Source organism: Micromys minutus (assembly GCF_963924665.1).
Source record: "Micromys minutus genome assembly, chromosome: 10".
Taxonomy (NCBI): domain Eukaryota; kingdom Metazoa; phylum Chordata; class Mammalia; order Rodentia; family Muridae; genus Micromys; species Micromys minutus.
Window position 1 is genome coordinate 16,699,183 of NC_137979.1, and position 20,361 is coordinate 16,719,543.

Genomic DNA, 20,361 nt, shown 5'->3' on the forward strand with positions numbered 1-20,361 from the left:
CAAACGAATGGCTTATGGGCAGAGTGAGGCTGTGATGTCCCCGTTGTGTGTAGCCTCATCCCTTCTCCTCCACTAGCAGTAACCATAAAAGCAACAGATCATGCCAAGTGTGCCAAGCACCGGAAAAGGCAGCTCTGGGCAGAAATTCCTCTCCAGGGCCAGCTCCTATTTGCCGAGTTCCTGGAAACTCCTGCTTGAAAGCCTATCTTTATCTGACCTGACACGGAGCTGTCTATGGGGCGAGCGAAGCTTAGCCCAGAAACTTTCCTGAAAGGAACCAGAGACCCTGTTCTGAACAGAGAAGCTAAGGGAGAGGCACACAGCAGACTGAGCAAGGAGCTGTAAGGGGGAAACCTGGCCACTGTGTCTGTGTGGGGATAGGGGGCAGCTTTGCAATGCTTAGACCTAGCTCAAGGAGTCAGAAAAGCAAGCTCATTGTATAGGCATTGTATGCATGCTCTTGATGGTGAGCATTCACGGGGAGGGGAAACTGAGGGGACTTTTAACTTTCACCTTTGGCTGACCTTGAAGTACTCCAAAAGCAGGAAGTAAAAGCTAAGACAGAGTTGTAAGCCAGACTCCAAATATGCACCCAAGATCCAGCACAAAACACAAGGCGATTTGTTGGTTCCAGGCCCCTTACATTCCCTGTATCTGCAGCTAACCACTGCATATTCTGAGAAAATGATCAGAGGTCAATATGTCTGGCAAGAGTACAGGAAATCCTGGGTGACTTCAGAATGCTTATTAAAAGTGAAAAACCTGAAATAGTCCAAACAAACACAACTGAAGAAAGAGGGAGAATCTGATCCTCAGCATGGATCAGTGAAAGCTTCCAGGGAAGCAAAGCCAATAGAGCAGAAGGCCATTCGATGCTCAATTACAGGACAGAAATTCCAGAAATGGACCATAGGCAACCTAACAGGAACATCACAGTTATAAACCCAGCATGTGTGTACGATTGTATACACACACAGATAGATATGTATATATAAACGTGTATCTGTGTACAGGTAGTAATATGAACGTATACATGTTGTATAATTATCAGTTGCTCCTGGAACCTGATGATAAAACAAAATAGAAAATTTAGCACAGAAGAAAAATGTTATCATCAAAAAATGAAAGTAAGAACAGTAAATGCAAGATGTATAAGAGACACCTCTAGCTGAGCATTACTAGCTCACAGTAAATTGTTTTACAGGTCAACGGTGTCCACACAGAAATGAGTCTTCCTCCTCAAAGGGAATAAGAGCTGATGGTTTATTCTGGAGCCAAATTTGAGTGGCCACAGTCCGGTATCACATATTACTCCAGATCTAATGTTGAATACAAAAGCAATGAAGTTAGTATAGAACAGAAAGAAGACAGTCATATACTAAGGCATTCTTAAATACACATTGGTAATCACGTCAGAGAAGCCGGTTACAGGCAGGCAGAAAAATCTCAGCTCTGGATATGAGATGCTATCAAATAACATTCTTAGGGTGTTGACTGGTAGAGAATAGATTTTTGTTAAATTGACACATCCCAAAGGTTTTTGCAGTCTGTTTAACACAGTGTTGGTGTGTAGGATGTGTGTGCCTGTTTGCTTCAGTATGACTGTGACTGCAGGGAAATGGGTCCCACGTGAAGGCCAGAGAACAGCTCCAGGCATTGCTACTCATTCACCATCTTGTTTGAGGCAGGTCTCCTGTTCACCACTGTGGATGCCAGATCCCGGACCAGGAGCTTTCAGACTCTCCTGTCTCCCCCTCCCATGATGCCATATGCCCTGGGGCTACCCGTGTGCACTATTACATCCTGCTTTACATGGTCTAGAGAAGCCAGACTCATATCACCAGCTCTGAGCCCTGTTCCTTAGGGAACCATCATGGTATGTGGAGTTTATTGTGTACCTTATGATCACTGACAATTATCATGGAAATTAGCCTGTTTGATTTTAGAGACCAAGAAGTGGAAAGTCAGCGGTCTAACTCAGCCTGATTCCGGAGGTCTGAAATCCGTGCAGCCAAGTCACAAGGCTGTGAGCACTGATATCAAGGTTGCTGAAATCCAGGTGCCAGGGCAAGTTCTTGACAAAGGAAATCATGGACGCAATTGTCACTGTTTGATCATATGCCCAAACTAGATTCTTATTACACACTTTAATTGGAGGGCAGGGAGCAATCAAGCCAGAAGCTCCCACAGGGCTGGCTTGGTTTTGGACTGCTGAAAGGTACTATGCAAGCTGCTGGGGGAGAATTATCACTAAGGCTTCTTCTCAGCTGTGGAGTCTGCCTGCTATTTTATCTACATGGCAGGAAAGATATACCTACTGCTTGCCATAGTGGCATGCTAATTATAGGTGTAACCAACACCTTTCTGATTGATTTTAAATATCCATAAGTGTTAGTGGGGCAACTGCAACTATTGACTTAAAATAACAGATATTACATCTGCCGATACAATTTTCTAAACATTTGCACTAACTTGCCAGCCTCATTTGTGGAGTAAAAGTTTTTACGGTAGTTCAATAACTACTGTAGACACTCAGAACCAGCAAGTTTATTCCAGCAGCAGGGCAGCCCTGTGTTCAATCATAAATGGCAGAAAACAATCAGACTCTCTACCGTCCCCTGCATCATGGAAAGGGAACAGTAAGAGGCAAAAAAAAAAAAAAAAAAAAAAAAAAATAGAACAAAATCAAAGCTGAAAGAACTCACAGAAATGTTAGAAAGTGTTCAAGGACTCGTCCTGCAGTTGCATATGCAGTAAACTACCCTGGTTGAGAAGGGACGCTCAAGAGCTGGCTTCAGAAAACTTCACCAATGCTGCTTTGTGAGTGAGTAGTCAGGCACTCTGTTCACTTTTTGTAGGTGCTCCTACTTTTGAGTCATGCACACTCCCGTGAATGAACACCAGACCTCTGCTGGTTCACCCGTGAATAAACACCAACTCCTGTAAATGAACACCAAACCCCCCATTGGTTTACCCAGCAGGACTTGGAATGATTTTTTGGTCTATTGTTGGAAACATTTATTGGTCTGTTTGCTCACATATCTCCAGAAAAAAAAGGTACCGCAAAATGTACAGGTTGGTAAAAGTATTAAGTTATTTGAAAGGTGGAATATGTTCCTCTAGTAAGGGCTGCCTCGTCTGCCCTTGGTGGGAGAGGATGACATAGCCTTAGAGAGACTTGATGTGCCAGAAAGGGGGATACCCAGGGGGACTCCCACCTGCTCAGAGGAGAAAGGGATGAAGATGGGAGAATTGTGGGAGGGAATGACCAGGAAGGGGACAGTGAGCAGGATATTAAGTGAGTAAGTAAAAACAAAACAAAACAAAACAAAAAACAACAAAAAATTATAAGTTGTATTATTCAGGTTGCTAAGCACAAATTCAATACTAAAATATAGATTGAGTTCCTATATATGAATAGTAAACAACTAGAAACTGAACTTATAAAACATTATCTTCATAAATCACCAAACACTTGATCGTTAATCGAGTTTTTAAAATGCACTTCTGAGCTAGAAAAAATTATATAATAGTAAGAAAAGGAAAAGTTAAGTGAGCCTCAAATACATGAAAGATCTATCATGGTCACTAATTGAAAAATGCAATATTGTAAGGAAATTAATTTTTCCAGAATTGATTTATAGGACCTACATAGTCCCAATAAAGATTATAACTTGAAGGGATGAGTCTAAAAAACTCTAGTGCTTTGTCTTTACAATCACAGATGCCTTGTTCTTTTTGGTCTCCTCAGCTCAGTTTTGGTATCATCTTTGTCCCCAGTGGTGTGACCCTCAAACCTTCCCAAAGATGCACCCAGAGGGCTGTTGTATAGTTACCTCTTTGTTTCTGTCTCCCAGTCACTCTCCTTGTCTAGGTAATTTTTATAGCCTTGCAAGCAAGTGGTCCATATTTTTTTCCATTTTATTTTGTTTTCCAAATAACAGAATAAACAGTCTTTAGGTTTTTGGAAGCTGCAATGCAATCCCTCCAGATAGATTTTGTAATAGAAGAAAAAAAGAAGAAGAAAACAATGTGATAGACCTACAGACTTAGAGAACGGTTTCCACTTCCCTAGAACTAGCAGAAAACAAATGCACAGTTGGATCACTGAAAAGGGTGCAGAAAGCGTTTTTCAAGAAAACATTTGTTCACTTTTATACCCAAAGTCTTGTTTACATCAAGATCTACTCCACTGTCAGGGCTCAGCTTACTGCACAGATATTTTGCAACCCCACTTCCACTGGGAGCCAACTCACATACGAATGCAATTATAGCAGGTTGCTAATCCTGGAAGGCAGAAACTGAGGGGGGGGGCTCATTAAAGTGTCAGCTTGAGGAAGGAGTCAGGAAAAGGATGCTCTCAGCTTTAGAAACCAAGAAACACCACCTAAAGTTGATTCTTTTTAAAAGAATATTTTTTTTATATATGTGAGTACATTGTCACTCACTTCAGACACACCAGAACAGGGCATCAGATCCCATGATAGATGGTTGAGAGCTACATGTAGTTGCTAGGAAATGAACTCAGGACCTTTAGAAGAGCAGCCAGTGCTCTTAAGTGCTGAGCCATCTCTCCAGCCCTTAAAGTTGATCCTCAACACTGTCTGGTTGACTCTTAAAGATGTAGTTGCAAGGTGCCAGTACAAAAACAAAGCACAGATGCTAAAACTGACTTCACATAGTGTTCTAGAAGGTACTCAAAGGTGTCAAGATATGGGAAATATTAGAACAAAATCATTCTACAACCCCTGAAAATCAACCAACTGACCGAATACTTCAGGTGCCTTCATGGCACTTTCCTTTTCAGACAAAGAGTAAGGCAGTACATGAAAAGACTCTGTTCTTTGTGAATGCTGACCAGAGCAGATTAGCCCTGCTGTGTCAGTGTCTCAGGACCCTAGAATGGCAGCTACCCGTCATGGAGTTTAACTATTGGAGACAAAGCAAAAACTACCATTAGGATGGACACCAAGGAGAAGAGCACTGAACGTGTATTTCTGCTACCTGCCAACACACCTCAGTGTCCTTAGAGACAAGATCTAAAGACAGCCAGCGAAGGCATTACTTATTGAAAGAGGAAGTGAAATGACACGTGTCAGAGGTTTTTTAAAAAGGAAATATGACATTATTTGCAATGGGAAAATCTCAATCCCTAACCTGCTTGCAGACCTGTTGGCTCAGGATCATTCATTCACAGGGATGCCAAGCCCTCTCCAACATCACATTGACTGTATTCCCTGAACACACTGCAAGATGTCTTCCCATTACATGTCACTCATGGCCAAGCCTTGAACTTCAACATCCCTGTCAGGAAAGACATCTACTTCCTATTGATCAGCGAGCAGCCAATGTTCTTAGCACAACAAAATGTAATGTAGCATCATTTTAATAATTACCATAAATTTGATAGTTTCCCTCTAGTTAATCTAAAATACCAGCTTCTGCTCCTATTTCCTCTGGCCCTCGTCTTTTCTGCTTCTCTGACATTACATTCAGCTCTCGGCTGGGGAGCACACAACCATTGAACCTACTTCTCAGAACACAGAGCCTCTGTAAGGTCAAGCATACATTCTTGCACATTGATGGAGACATTGGGGATGCCAGTAAGGGATAAAAGTAGTTCCTAGGAAAGGTCTCAGCTAAGGAAAGGATTTCACTAGCATGGACAGGACTTCAGAAGCACTGGGGTCCAGAGAACCCTTGAAGGTCAAAGGATATTAAGAACCCCTAGAAGTCAACTCACTGTGTAGAAATGATCCAGTGTCTCCCAGGTTGCCACAACAAACAAAGAAGAGAAACTATTTGTCATTAAGGTGATACCCAACAGCTGGCTACAGCTGCAACCTCAGCCTAGCTTCCCACACAGAGATAAAATGCTTGTTTGGCAAAGAACAGCTTCAGAAACTGGAATTTATGCCTTGTCTCCATCTGCACCTTCAACATCTGAAGAGATTTTTGTGCAGCTTTACTTAAAAACCAAATTCCCCTAAAAGTCTGAATGCAGGACAAAAATGAATGTCTCCTTTTCGGGTTAATATAAACATTTTAAGTGTTTTTTTTAAGAGGATTTAGTGAGTTATTTCCAATACTATACTGGACAGCTTCTGAACATGATGCTTCTAAAGAAATGTTTGGACAATGTAAAACCCATGCACACATCTAACAATATGAAATTTAACAAGGGCAGAGATCTTGCTACCACTGCATTAAAGGCTACTGGAGGAACATAAGAAATGCCACGTGTTAACTAAAGAGAAGCTCACACTTTTTAAAAAATCATTTGAAGAGAATATCGTTTCAAAGCTAAAATAATCTTACCCTTTCATTGTACCAGCATCTGAGGAGGCTGAGGCAGCACGAGCCCTTAGGTCAGGAGTTCTGGGCTAACCAGGTCATAATGTAAAGGAACTCTGTCTCAAAAACTCGCCAACTAGTTATAACAAAAATTAGTCTATCATATGATTTCTAGAGAGATAGGAAATGAGATATTTATAATACTTACTGGCACTGGCGTTTTTGGGTGTCACTCTTCAATATGGTTTTAAACTAAATAGAATATAAAAAAATAGGAAAAGCCAACATTGTAAATGGACACATGCTTGAAGAGAGTGGGACATCCAGATGTTGACAGAATCCAGCACATCCTCCTATCTTGAAGAGAACTTGGGAATGAACGCTCTCTTAGACAACCTAAAAGATAGTGTGTTGGAGGAAAGTCAGTGGGTCATCCTTGAGTATCCATGGATACTTTCAGGTTTGCTTTCAGGTTCCCAATATGGATGCCAAACACTCAGGTGCCCAATCTATGATATAAAGAGACGAAGTGTTTGCACAGCAGTGATACACATTCTTCTGTGTATAGTAAATAACCAGGTTCCCTTCACTATCTACTCCAGCACAATAGCCGTGTGAGACACTGTTCTTCTGGATTGCTTAGGAATGTTTATTACACATGTCATTTTCCTCCTCCAACTATTGTTGAACTGTGATGGGGAAACCCATGAACTTGGGATCAATGGAGGCAGATGCTGATTATACACAGAAGTAGGTCAAACTAAGAGAATAACTCCACAAAAGAGGAGATTGTCTATTAGAACTATTCAAGGCAAACTAACGGTAGGGTTTGTATGTTCCCAATTACAGATCAGTATGGCAAACATTTGTTAAATGAAATTTAGTTGGATTCGATGGCTCTGGAGACTCCTTTCTGTACCTGTGATGAATTTAAGCCTTCACAGGGTAAGCGCTACACTCTGGATTTTTAGATTCTAAAGACCTGTTCAGTTTAAACCTAAAACAGAGGGCTCCTCCTTCGGATCAGATCAGTTTTCCCTGGGTCCTTTGTGACAGGGAGATTTTGGAAAGTCCTACTCAATAATTTTAAAAAAAAGCAATGTCTCATAACCAATGTATCAGAAAGGGAGGGTGGCATTTAGTACTAAGTCTCATCAGGTAAATCACATACGGAAGGATGAGCCTGGGGAGAAAGGAGAGCTGTGCTGTCTCTGGCATCCTAACGTACAGCTGCCTTCTTCGCTTGACTCACAAACTGGTTAGTCTTGTCAGCTTGACACAGACTGGACTCCTCAGGGAACTGTCAATTGATGAGCCACCTTCAGCAGACTGGCGTGTGGGCATACTTCCGGGGGCATCTTCTTACTTGGTTATGGCTCCTTACTGTGGGAAGGCCCAGCACAATGTGGAGGGTTCTGTGCCTGGGCACGTGGCGATCCTGTGCTGTGCAAGGATGCTGAGCAAACCAGGGGGAGCTGCGAGCCAGAGGGAGGAAGCTTACAAAGAGCAGTAAGTGGTCCGTGCTTCAGCTCCTGCCTTGGTTTTCCTGGATGATGATCTGAAACCTGTAAACTAAATAACACCCTCCCCCCCCCCCCCCGGTTGTCTTTGGCTAGAGTGTTTTCTCCCAGCAACAGAAACCCAACGAGGACATGATTTATCAGATTTCTTCCTGTCAAAACAACCATATTAAAGGGCCCGACTAAAAAATAAACACAGTTTTGAGTGTTTTTAATTTCAAAACAAGTATATCCCTTTGCTTATAATAATTTTCCCAAAAACTCAAACCATGATTCATATTCGGAGAATTCCTTCCTCAGGTCCCCCAAACTGCTAGCTTATCATAGCATTTGCTATGGAGATTAGTGTGATAGAAATAATTATCCAACATCCAATATGAAAAGGTAATTATCCAGGAACTGTTCGCCTGTATAAGGAAAGCCATGTGTTTTCAGAACTTTTGATAGGAAAACTCAGCAAGGGATCCGATAATTCTGCAGTGTTTTGATTGTACTTTAATCTCACTCTGTAACAGAAGGGATTGCCCTGGGACAGAGTTACATAGCAGAATCAAACAGGCCGGTTTTGCTCTGTTATTATTTTTGGGAATTCAACATTTTTAAACACTTGAAGTTAATACCAACATCAAAAAAATCAGATTTCATGCTATACTTTGCATTTCCACTTAACTTTTAAAAATCATGGCAAAGCAGCAGCCATGAAAGTGCTCCTGGTTAGGGAGAGCGTGCTCTCAACAGCCACCCAGTCACCTTCTAATGCAGAGCCTTAACTTCTGGCCGCCTTATCAATGCACAAAGGAGCCCTAGCCCAGCACTCCTCAGCTTTCTACCCAGGACTCTGCTTGCAGATTTACTTGTGCACGTGAGCAATACCCAGTGTGTGTGTGTGTGTGTGTGTGTGTGAGAGAGAGAGAGAGAGAGAGAGAGAGAGAGAAAGAGAGAGAGAGAGAGAGAGAGAGAGAGAGAGTGTGTGTGTGTGTGTGTGTGTGTGTGTGTGTGTGTGTGTGCCTCCCCTCCCTTTGTTCAACTGCCCAGCTCTGTATGAGTTTCTCACAAGTGGTTGTTCTGAGTCTTTCTTTGTGAAGAGTAGAAGAGGCTTCTTACACCTTCGGGAGAGTTGTATGCCACAATGTGAGTCCTGACTGACGGAAATGACACACACCCTAGATTAGATGTAAAAGAATCTACACTGACCCCAGAAATGGAAAAACAAACAAACACAAAACAAACAGGCAAAACCCTACTACTCTCAAGAACACAGAGAATATGGCCAGGTGGTACACACCTGAAACTCATGACCCTGAGACAGACAGATGGAAGGAAAGAAAGAAAGAAAGAAAGAAAGAAAGAAAGAAAGAAAGGAAGGAAGGAAGAAAAGAAAGAAAGAAGGAAGGAAGGAAAAAGGAAAGAGAAAGAAAGAGAGAGGGAGGAGGGAGAGAGGGAGGGAGGGAGGGAGAGAGAGAGAGAGAGAGAGAGAGAGAGAGAGAGAGAGAGAGAGAGAGAGAGAGAGAGAGAGAATGGGGGAGGACACTCCCGTTTGTCATGCGAAGCTCACAGACATTGCATGCCTAGAGGTGAGCGATGAAGGAGGTGGCTAGGGTTCTGGACTTAGTGGTGGGAGGGGTGTGTATTAGTAACTCTGAGGTTGTGTTCAATAGTCCCCAGCCAAAGATCAACCGAATGTGGGTTTAGAAACGGTTTGTTCAACTTCCTGCTGGGGAAAACACAGGTCGTGAGGACTGGAGTGTCTCCTAAAAGGACATTGGAAGAAAACACAAGGTTTGAGCCTGACTTAGTTCTCAGAGGACAGGACAGTTGCACAATGAGGTGCTGGGTGGGTCTCGTGGTAACATTTCTGTTTTGTGGAGGGAAAATGAGAAAGAAGCCTTCTTTGTGGCATTTTGCTTTTTGTTTCGCTTTGTTTTATTGTGTCGTGGCAGGAAACTAGTCTAACCTGGGCTGCATTTGGTGACATTTCCACGAAGACAGGAAATGATGGGAGCTGATGATGATCCGGTAGATTTGTAAACATACACCTAGTCCGGAACTCTCCTGTAATCTAGCTGCAAATTCCAGGGGCTCTATCTCAAACTACAAGAAGAGAAAGGTCTCAGTCAAGCTCACTGTACCTGACTCTGTGCATTTACAAGAATAAGAATGGAAAGCTACACATAGAAGACTGCCTCATTCAGTGCTATGGTTTCAAGCTGTTCTTGTGGATGCTAAATAACTTTATGATAGATCAAAACTATGTTGGGGACCATTTAAGCATAGCATAGCGTGCCTCTCACACTATAGTTGAAAACATGCTAGAAAGACAGGATCTAACACCTTCTCTCTAGCTTCGTCTCCAGCAGAGAGAGAGAGAGAGAGAGAGAAGACAGCATCAGGGACCACCCCAGGGGATTTGGGTGTCTTTGTGGCTGTCCATTTATTTACAGTCCCATCTGCCCACATATACCCACCCCAACTGATGACCCACTCCAGAGTCACCGTTACTGCCAACAGCAAGTCATTTTCAAGGAAGTGGGAGAACTTCCATTAACAGGGAGGTAACAAGGCTGTGTCAGAGTTGGGCTTCCTATACCTGTTTGTGCTCAGCTCTGTGTGCCTGTTTTAGTGCTTGCCTACAGATACTGGTGGTGCTGAGGCAGGGACAGAGGCAGCCGAATAAGAGTGTGGGTAGAAAGAGACAGGCTTCCTGCCTTCAACATCCCTACTACCTCGGTAGTGCAGCTTCTTTTACACTGTTTTGAAAATAACTGGATTAGTACAAATTACCACCAACTGCAGCACCCATTTGGCATACGAAGTCTGGGAGAGCCACACACAGGGTCCCTCAGTGTTAATGAGGACACTACCAGGCCATCCCTGACAAGGGAGATGTTGCTGGTGACAAGCATTGGCTTTATTCTCCTGAGTCTAAGTTTTCTGTGCAGAGTAAGGAGCAGTGGCTCTGTGGGCACACCCAGCCAGGCTCTTCCCACAGCGGTGACAAAATGTCCTACAAAGACAATTTAGGAGGAGAGTTACTCCGGTTCAGTTTCAGAGCTGTTATGCTTTAAAGCAGGGAGGGCAGGGGAGTGCTCGGCACAGAATTTGTGGCAGTGGATCATGTGACAGACACTCCACACGGACCAGAAAGGAGTAACTGAAGTCAGAAGCAGGGGCAGGAATCACACCCAAAGGCCTGCCCTTGTTATCTTCCTTTTCCATACGTCTGCAGCTTCGGTCCTAAACTCTCCATAACCTTCAAAAGGACACCAGAAGCCAGAGACCAAGCATTCATACTGGGAATTATAACAATACTAATCCATGTAACTCCAAATGTGCTTTCGATGCCTCATTTGCAAAGGACAAATACTAAAATGCTTAGCCACAGAAGTGCATCAATGTGCATGCCAAATCAAGCCGTGCCTAACGTAATGTTGACCTTCACTGGTTCAGTGGGGGCCACTGTTGGCATGGCCTACATTCCAATTTTTCATTCATTCCTCTTGGTGACATAACAAAAAAAAAATGATCAACCAGATTCTAAGTTTGATGATTGTTCTGTGGAGGAGAAACTTGTCCATTGCTTAGAAAATAGTATGTGTGCAGCCCTATGTAGAAGTGGTTCCTATGTTGCAAGTATATTGCTAGGTATGTAGTTCTCAACAGGGTATAACTCAACAGGTATATATCAACAATATGTGCAGCTAAGGGTCTTGGGCTGCCAGAATTATTAACTATTATTATTATTATTATTATTATTATTATTATTATTATTATTAGAAGAAGAAGAAGAAAAAGAAGAAGAAGAAGAAGAAGAAGAAGAAGAAGAAGAAGAAGAAGAAGAAGAAGAAGAAGAAGAAGAAGAAGAAGAAGAAGAGAAGGAGGAAGGGAGGAAAAGAAGGTCGTGCGTAGCTCATACACGTAAAAAACTAGGCAACTAAACTATTCTCTATGTTTTTCTGTTTCTGTCATACAGAACAGCAAATCAATAAATAGTACATTGAAAGTTAGGAAATAGCAATGCTAACATATTATTTAGAAAATCACAAGAAAACATTACAAATCTCGGCTAAAAATTGCCAGTGGTTTTTTTTTTTTTTAAAGAAAGATAGTGATCTGGAAGGAAGCAGGTAATTCGCATAAATCCCTTACAGATGTGGGACATTCAGCTCTCCGAATTCCATGTTAGGCATCTGTAACAGGTGACATACCCACAGAAAGGACTTTCAGAACATGAACACGATTTTTAATTCATTGATCCTCTATCTTAAATTTTGTGGTGTGAAGCTTTCAAAAAAAATTCAGAATAAACCCAAAGAAAATGCAATAAACACAAACCTGTAATTTTATGCATTTGAAAATGAATGACGGTACTATTCCCACAGAAAAGTTAGGAGGCATTGCATATGCCCACAAAGCAAGACCTAGAAGTTTCACAGAGGAAAACGTGGGGTTTGGCAAAAGGCAAAGAAACCCCAGTATCATGAAATAAATTGCATCTTTTTTTTTTCTTTTTGAAATAAGACAAACCATAGAAATACAACATGACAAATACATTTGCTGTTCTAACAAACTGCAAACTAGAAAAGGCTTATCTGTCTTGGGAGTTGGGAAAAGGCTAATGACAGGACCACAGAGGGTTTACCTCTTAGCTACAATCCACTGGCTGTGTCACTCACATTTGAGCCATTTCTTCTGGAACAACCATGTTATCACTTCTGTGGCTTTACCACTCGGACTTTCTTGTTCATCCACTGACCCCGCTTCAAAGAAGCGTGTCCTTTCTATGTGTTCAATGTCCTCTGACATATCTCTGCTGACTGTCACTGAAGATGCCATAGTTGTCTGCACTGCCTGTGCTAACCTCACAGGGCCTGTCTTTCTCACCCTTTCACAGGAGGGCTTCTCACTGCTGGTTCGCTTTCCCTAGAGCTTTCCCTGAGCATAAGGCAGCTATGCTCAGCCACTGAGTTTTGCTTTGGTCGGCGGTTCCAGGGAGAGGGTATCACATTCAGAGTGCCCAGACATTTCCCTAGATCAGTGTCTCTCTTAACCTGTGGCTAGTGACCCCTGTGAGGACTGCATATCAGATATTTATATTATGATTCATAACAGTACAGTTATGAAGTGGCAATGAAATAATTTTATGGTTGGGGTGATCACAATATGAGGAACTAACTGTATCTAAGGGTCACAGAGTAAAGGTTGACAACCACTGCCCTAGATGGAAGCAGCCTCTAGTCCTCTTGGGCAGAGGGCTCCTTCTTCTTGCAGATGCCTCCTAAGGGGTTGGATGAGGCAAGAGCATGTAAGAAATCCCTAGTCACATTAGAAATGAGCTTGGCACAAAGCTGCCCTCCCACTAATTTCTCCTTTCCCGAAGACAGGACTACCATGTTATTTAGAAGACACATCTTATATATTATACAGAAGGATATAACACAGCCATCTTTCTGTGTATCAGAATCGAAGACCAACCCAGCTGGGCTGGCAACCTTTCAATTAATTATGTTGCTAATTACCACACAGCCTGCCCATTCATCCAACATCAGTCAACAAATATTTCTAACCCTCATTGATGGTGATCTTGGAGACTTTCCAGGACTCTCTGGGGAAGACCGATGCTGTCTCTCTTCTGCGGTGACCCATTCCAGATGCGCAGCTGACTCCATTTTTTTTCTTATTCTTTTTTTTCCTTATATCTTACATAACTCCTTCTTTTTCCCTGGTAAGTTTTGATATGTTTCCCAAGCTGGCATCAAATTCATGTGCTCGAGCAATAATCCTCCACTGCAGCCTCTCCAGTAGCTCTAACCACAGGCACACGCCCTCAAGATAGCCAGATGTCTCCATTTGTTTGTGGTTTTCTCCACTCTCCTTCTACTGCCAAGCCAGTCTACCATATAGTTTTCCAAACATTCTTTAAAATTCTGATCTGCTGATTAAATAAATCTCTTTTTCCAGAACCTTGTATCCTGTCCCCCTTTCCTAGCTTTTCTCCAATGTGGAGAGGTAAAGAAATGCTCATGCATGTGTGTGTGTGTGTGTGTGTGTGTGTGTGTGTGTGTGTGTGTGTGTTGTGTTTGTTTAGTTTGTCGTGGCAATATGGTTGTAGAATAAGTTTAATTTGTTTCTTGTTTTCTAGAATTTTCTGAGTACATTTCAAGGGCAGGCATGGATTTCCAAATATCAATTCCAGGATATCTAAAAACTTTGAGCACCTTTTCTCATAAACAATAGCTGGGTATAAAATTCTGATCGCACAGTATCCTCATCTCAGAATTCTGTGTTGTCTTCCTGTATTATTGAAGTCACCATTGATGATAAACTGTCTTGGCTTTCATTTAAGTAATTGATTTCCTTTGGCTTGAATACTTAGATTTTTCCCACTGAGCATCCCATTTTACAAAGCATATTCAGAACATAGCTCTTGTGTTTTCATTAACAACCTTGTTTCACACCTGCTATTCCCAAGAAGAGATGACCCTTGCCCTTCGTTACTGCCTTCACACCTTCTCTAAAATCTTCCAGCTTCAAATACATCTCCTCCTCAGCCACTGGATATTTCTTCCGTGAATAGAATTGCCTAGACCCTCTATCACCTCAACTTTATGTTGAGCTGTCAAACAAAGTTCATTCTCTTATGAGCTCTCAATATGCCCATCCACACATCCTTTCGAAGTACCCAAGGAGGGGGGTCAGAGATTTTCACATTTAACACAAGCACTTATTTTTTCAATAATATTCTATCACACTCCATCTACTCAGTATACCCTTATGATTCCCTGCTGCAGGGACGCAGGAACAAGGTCTTCCTCCATGCGGTGAAAATAGTCAACTTGGTGTCTCTTGGGTTCTCTACTCTTCCTGTAGCATCCTCTCCTTCATCTTTACCCACTAATGCAATGCCATCTCCTCCAATGAAATTCTCTTCACCACTTCCCACGGGGTTTTATGTCTAACCTGGTTTCCTCATTCCAACCCATTTAACGCTTCATTAAAACATTGCATTCAACATCTACAATGCGCAACTGGCTGTCCAGTCTATGTCTGAGGCTCCTTCTCAGAAAGTGGCATGTAACCGTTCCAACCTGTTTGTCCTCCTTGCTTTCTCGCACACACTCATATCAGGTGGTCTGATGATTCTATCTCTTACTTGCACCGATGTCTATGACCATATTTCTGGTTTAGACTGACATCTCAGAAGCCTGTGGAGGTTTCCTAATGGCTCTTTTTCATTGGTCTTACTCTCCTGTTACTGATTGTCCTTATGATCTCTGGGGACCCCTTTTGCAAATATACACATAAGAAACCCTTATCTTCTTGTGGCATTGCCCTAGGTAGAAGTGGTACTGTTTTGATTCTAGTTTGTACATATAGCTGAAGTCATACATATAAAGAGTCTTCTCTTCTGGAAGTCAGTTTATGCTTTGCATTTTATTAGCCTGGTCATGTTTTTTTTTTTTTTTCTAACCTTACAGAGATGTTTTCTGTCACAACAATCTATAGCATTTTCTTTCCGTTTTTACTATTTGAAGAGGTACTTTATTTTCATTTGTGTACGTGTTTGCATGTGCTAGGGCAGGCTGTCATCAGGCCACAGTTTAGATTGTATATAGCCAGTTTGCATTTGTCTGTACACAATCCCATAACTTCAACTCCAAACCATTCTGTAACTGCTACCCTGGTTCCATATATCCTTTCAATTTTGATCAGGAAAACCAGCAAGAAATTTTCCTTTCCTCCCCCGCCCCCTGCTCTCTCCTTCCTTCCCTCCTCCTTCCTTGTCCTCCCCTCCTCCCCCTTTTACCCAACCTACCCTCTAGTCTATTCACCCTCACAGATACACTCTAAGTTCTGTTTAAGACAAGTTAATTTTAACCTTAAAAGCTCTCAGCTGTAAGAAAAGAGAATAAAAACAATCAATTTCTGCTTTTCTAAAACTGTTGTGGGAAGAGCAATTCGGAAAGTTGACCTCCAGCACCTGGTTGTCCTTCTGCTTTATGTGAAAAAAGAAGTCACCAGATTCATACACCGGTTCAGACTTAAGTTCCTCTGCCCTGTTTTGGACCCTGGTCTGTAAAGTTCACAAGTGTTGCTAGTTTGCCCTGCTGGGTGAGATTTTGGGCTGTTGAGCTGTTATTAAAGGAGTGTTTGAGATTGGGGCTTCTCCAGGGCACACTTAGTCACTGTCTTCAGATTCCAGGGGTCTCTCTTTGTCAGGTGTCCTTTACCTCCTACAGCAGCTGACATTTCCTGCAGAGACAGTAACTGCCCTTCACGTCGAACAAGTGTGAAAAGTGCCTAAGGTTCTAAAACCACAATTGGCCACCAACCGTCAGTAACTTCTAAGTCAGGTAGAAGTCTGTTCATTCTTAGCCATTTAACTGAGAATTTAAAATCATCTTCACCCATTTTTTAAAACGTAATCTTGCTTTAATGGCACTTAGCTCATTCTTAGTACGCCACAAATTATATAATTCCTGCTTGTGAGCAACTTGCACAGCCCAAAATGTCTTTACCTTGGGGCTCCCCCTACTGGTCAGCAGTGGACCTGTCTAAGGAACTGCTCCTCAGCTTGAGAAGCCTGAAGCTCCAGCAAAGGCCCAGAGACTGGATACCAGGGAAAGAGGGGAACCCGACTGGGGCTGGACACCAGGGAAAGACAGGAACTGGGCTGGAGCTGGCCACCATGAAAATGAGTGTGCCTGGGCTAGGCTTAAATGTTTTTTTACCTTGACTGGTTAACTCAAAGCTCTAAGTGCCTTCAGCATTTCTTAATGTTCAGACAGAAAGAATTTGCATCTATTAGCTGAAGGAGCCCGTGGATGGTCCAACCTTGGTCTAAGTCTGAAAGAGCAGTTATAGGAACCTCCAGAGAAAGAAAGAATTGAGAACACGCCGAGGGGAGAGTATTGACTGCTGGTTGGAACTGGCTGCCTTCCCTGGAGTTGAGGGTCTGGCTTAGCCTGCGCTTATGAACAGAGCTCTCTGTGAAACACACACATACACATGTGTTTCTAACATTCCTTAAAGGAGATAAGGATACGAAAATTTAATACCCGGCCAAATTCTTAATGATTCTACCTTCCATAATGTCTTCAAAACTGTGGTCTGGTCAGTATATTTTGACTTGAAATTCTGGATTGTGGAGTTTAGATCACAGGAAGGTACATGCTAGTGGCCAGTGAGATGGCTCAGAGGGAAAGGATGCTTGCTGCCAAGCCTGAAGAACCCATATAGTGAGAAGGTAGGACTGAGCCCGGCAAGCAGTCCTTTCATCTCTACCTGTGTGATAAAACATGCACATGCCTAGCCCTACCTTCATATGCACACAAATAAATGTGGAAAAAAAATGTTTAAAGAAGGGTGCATGTTGTTTATGACCAAAAGCTTTGATAAGAAATAGGAGAATAAATGGACTCATGGTGCTTTTACCATAAATGGTTTGTAAATCTGACTTTTTATTTTCCAAGTTACCTCAGGTGACAAATTCAACTAGTAATTACAATGTGTGTGTGAGTGTGCACACACACTATTCCTACGGTCATTGCTCTGTATGTACACAGATGTGTTTCCATTTGAGATTGCCATCAAAGCGTCATTAAGAAAATGCTTTAGAAATTATTAATTAACCAAAATAATGTTTTCCTTGCATCAATCAGACAGCGATGCTGACTAATTATCCTTTTGTTATGGGTTAAATGCTAAGCAGTTTTTCGTATGTGAAGTGGGCAAAGCCATAATTTTTCCTCACAAGCCTGCTCATTCTGTCTTTGACTCTCCTTTCATATCACCTAACTGCAGATTCGGCCTCTTCAAAACCATGGAAATTTGAAAGAGCACTGGTCGAACATTTCAACAGGACTAGAAAGTAACAACATCTAAAGGACAGCGTATGTTGTTGTTGTAAACATTTTTGGGTTAAAGTGAGCTATCTTAGGTCACATAAGCTGTAGTCAAGTAACTTTTGTTCCACTTTCCCTTAGGGTAGCCGACACCTATGAGCCTGGAGCCTCTGTCTTAGGGACATTTGTCAAGAAATATACTTTAGTCCTCTTTGACTGCGCATTATGCACCTTCCAGTTAATATAGTTAAAATGAGGCATGCACAACCCATCTAGATGTGGTGGAATGCAAGAGTTGAAATCACAGCATCCAGAAGGCAGAAAGACAGGGAAGTTAGACTACTCAATCTCAAAAAACAGACAGACAAAGCAAACAGCATGAATCTCCTCTTCCTGGTACCTGGGATGCAGACTGACCAGTGAGAACATGCCCAGAGTTTTGTGGCTGTGAACACGGATATAAGAAAGAGACTTTGGAGCATCCTTAGGAGGCAACCAGGTCAACCGCATATAGAAATTATGAATTCTGGCTAAGAAATATAGGAACTAAGTATTTGAAGGAGAAGCTAAAGGTGAGCCCAGCTTAGGGCTACATTTCAGCTACACAAAGTATCTTTGTTAAGGAGAGTGTGTAAATTTCTACCATTCGCTTTAGAGACAGTACCAACTAGTTAACAAAAGAAATTTGGATGATAATGTGATTTCTATTTTTCATTCGGCTAATACTGTGTATCCCATTTATGAACATGTCTATGTTGAAACATTCTCACATTACAGAGATACATCTTATTTGGTCACGGGACATGACTATTTTCATATATTGTTGTGTTCAGCCCTCTAGAATTTCACTGAGAATTTTTAATGTTTATGTTCACCAGGTATGCTATAGTAATCAAAATCTCATGGTACCAACCCTAAAACAGATCTGTTATCTATTTACTTATCTATCTATCATCTATCTATCTATCTACCTATTAATCATTTCCCTATCCCTCTATCTATCAGAAACCTGTTGTTTATCATAAAAACAATTTTTATTTGTTTACTTATGTTTAATAAACTAGAGAATGATAAGAATTATAAACTTTAAAAAAAAAAAAAAAAAAAAAGGAATGGCTAAGCCCGAATCTTAGAGGCGGAACATCAAAGTCCGTCTGGTGAGATCCACACCTAAGAGATCATTCCTATGGTGTGAAGAAGCTGAGGGAAGGAGGAACTGGGAATACCTGTGGACCTTAACCTCCTTCAAATGTCTGACTTGGGAGCCGCATACATCGATTTGACATCCACTGAACTGTAGTCATGTTGAGCATTTCACTTTCAGATCAAGAATCTCCTCATACAGATCATTCTAGGGTGACATTCAATTTTGTTAAGCTCCTGTTATTAACAGATTATCCATTGCTCTAGCATTGTTCAAATCTGATGCAAGGGAGAGGGACTCTGGAAAAATAACAAGGACAGAGCTGTTTAGACTAGAAGTGGGGTGCTTGTCTCATGCATGTGACGTGTTTCCCCTTTGCCTTCTCTGTGGTTCTTAGCTCTTGATGCCCAGAAGCTAAAATTATGCTGAATTCTGGGAAGCATGGAGCTTAGAAGGTAACCTCTCACCTTCCCTAGGCACACTCTCTTTCTGATGAGGAAACTGAAGTTTGACCCAAGAGGAAATGCTCTGAATAACCCAGTAGGTAGCCTCGAACTGCAGGGGGCCATCTGACTATTGTTACCATCTGAAAGTCGGACTGTTGAGTTTCTGCAAGTAATACACCATTGTGTTTCCATACTGTCATGTTTAATAGAGTCCCTTGTTTTAGCAGAAATAACCAATCTTGTTAACATGGGCATTCACCCTGATGCTCTTCCAAATCTTCAATATAAAGTACGTATCTGTGAGGCATCAACCTAAGCATGGAATTCTAAACATGTTCATAGTATTTGCAATACAAGAAAATAGAGGTCTGTCCTGCAAGATTATTGTTCCCTCAAAGAGCTGACATTGAGGGGAAGTTTTAACAGGTTGTTCATCCTTTACTTCAAATGCTTGAGTCCCAAATTGTAGATTTCTGTATGTTGGCCCCTTTGCTTCTTCACAATGAGATATCTCAGGGAAGAAATCCAACCCAAATAGAAAGTGCCATTCTGTTTTACCTAGGCGTTACACATGAGGACTGGATATAACTTCATCAAATCACTTGGTGTTTCTGGGCTTTGACTGGCATCTGTTGAGTGAGGTCAGGTATAGAAATTGTCTCTTGTGGCGTCATCCCTGGTCAAGAAACTTTGAATGGAGATCATTTCTGATATCGAACAAGGGCTACAGAATGTAACTAGAAAAGAGAAAGGAAGCTAGAATGTAGCTTGGAGCTTTCTTCTTTAAAGCTACACGCTCTGTATTTTATTGTCTTCCCGCTCCTTTAATCAGAGAACTGTTTGTGGGGAGAAAGCCTTCAGGGAAGTGCTGTCTCCCTGTCTCTGTATTTGCTCTGGGGTTATTTCAAACAGCAGCACTCCCCAGCCATTTAAAGCTGTGCTTTTCTTGTGGGGGGGGGGGTGATAGAATAGAGTGGATTCTTTAACATTACTTGGAATGTCAAAACAATCGCAGCAAATGAGATTGAGAACAAGTAAGCAATTTTAGTATTCGGGAAGCCTTAAACCACACTCCCTAACACTGTTTCTCCCTGGGGCAGCCTGCGCCTGCGCAG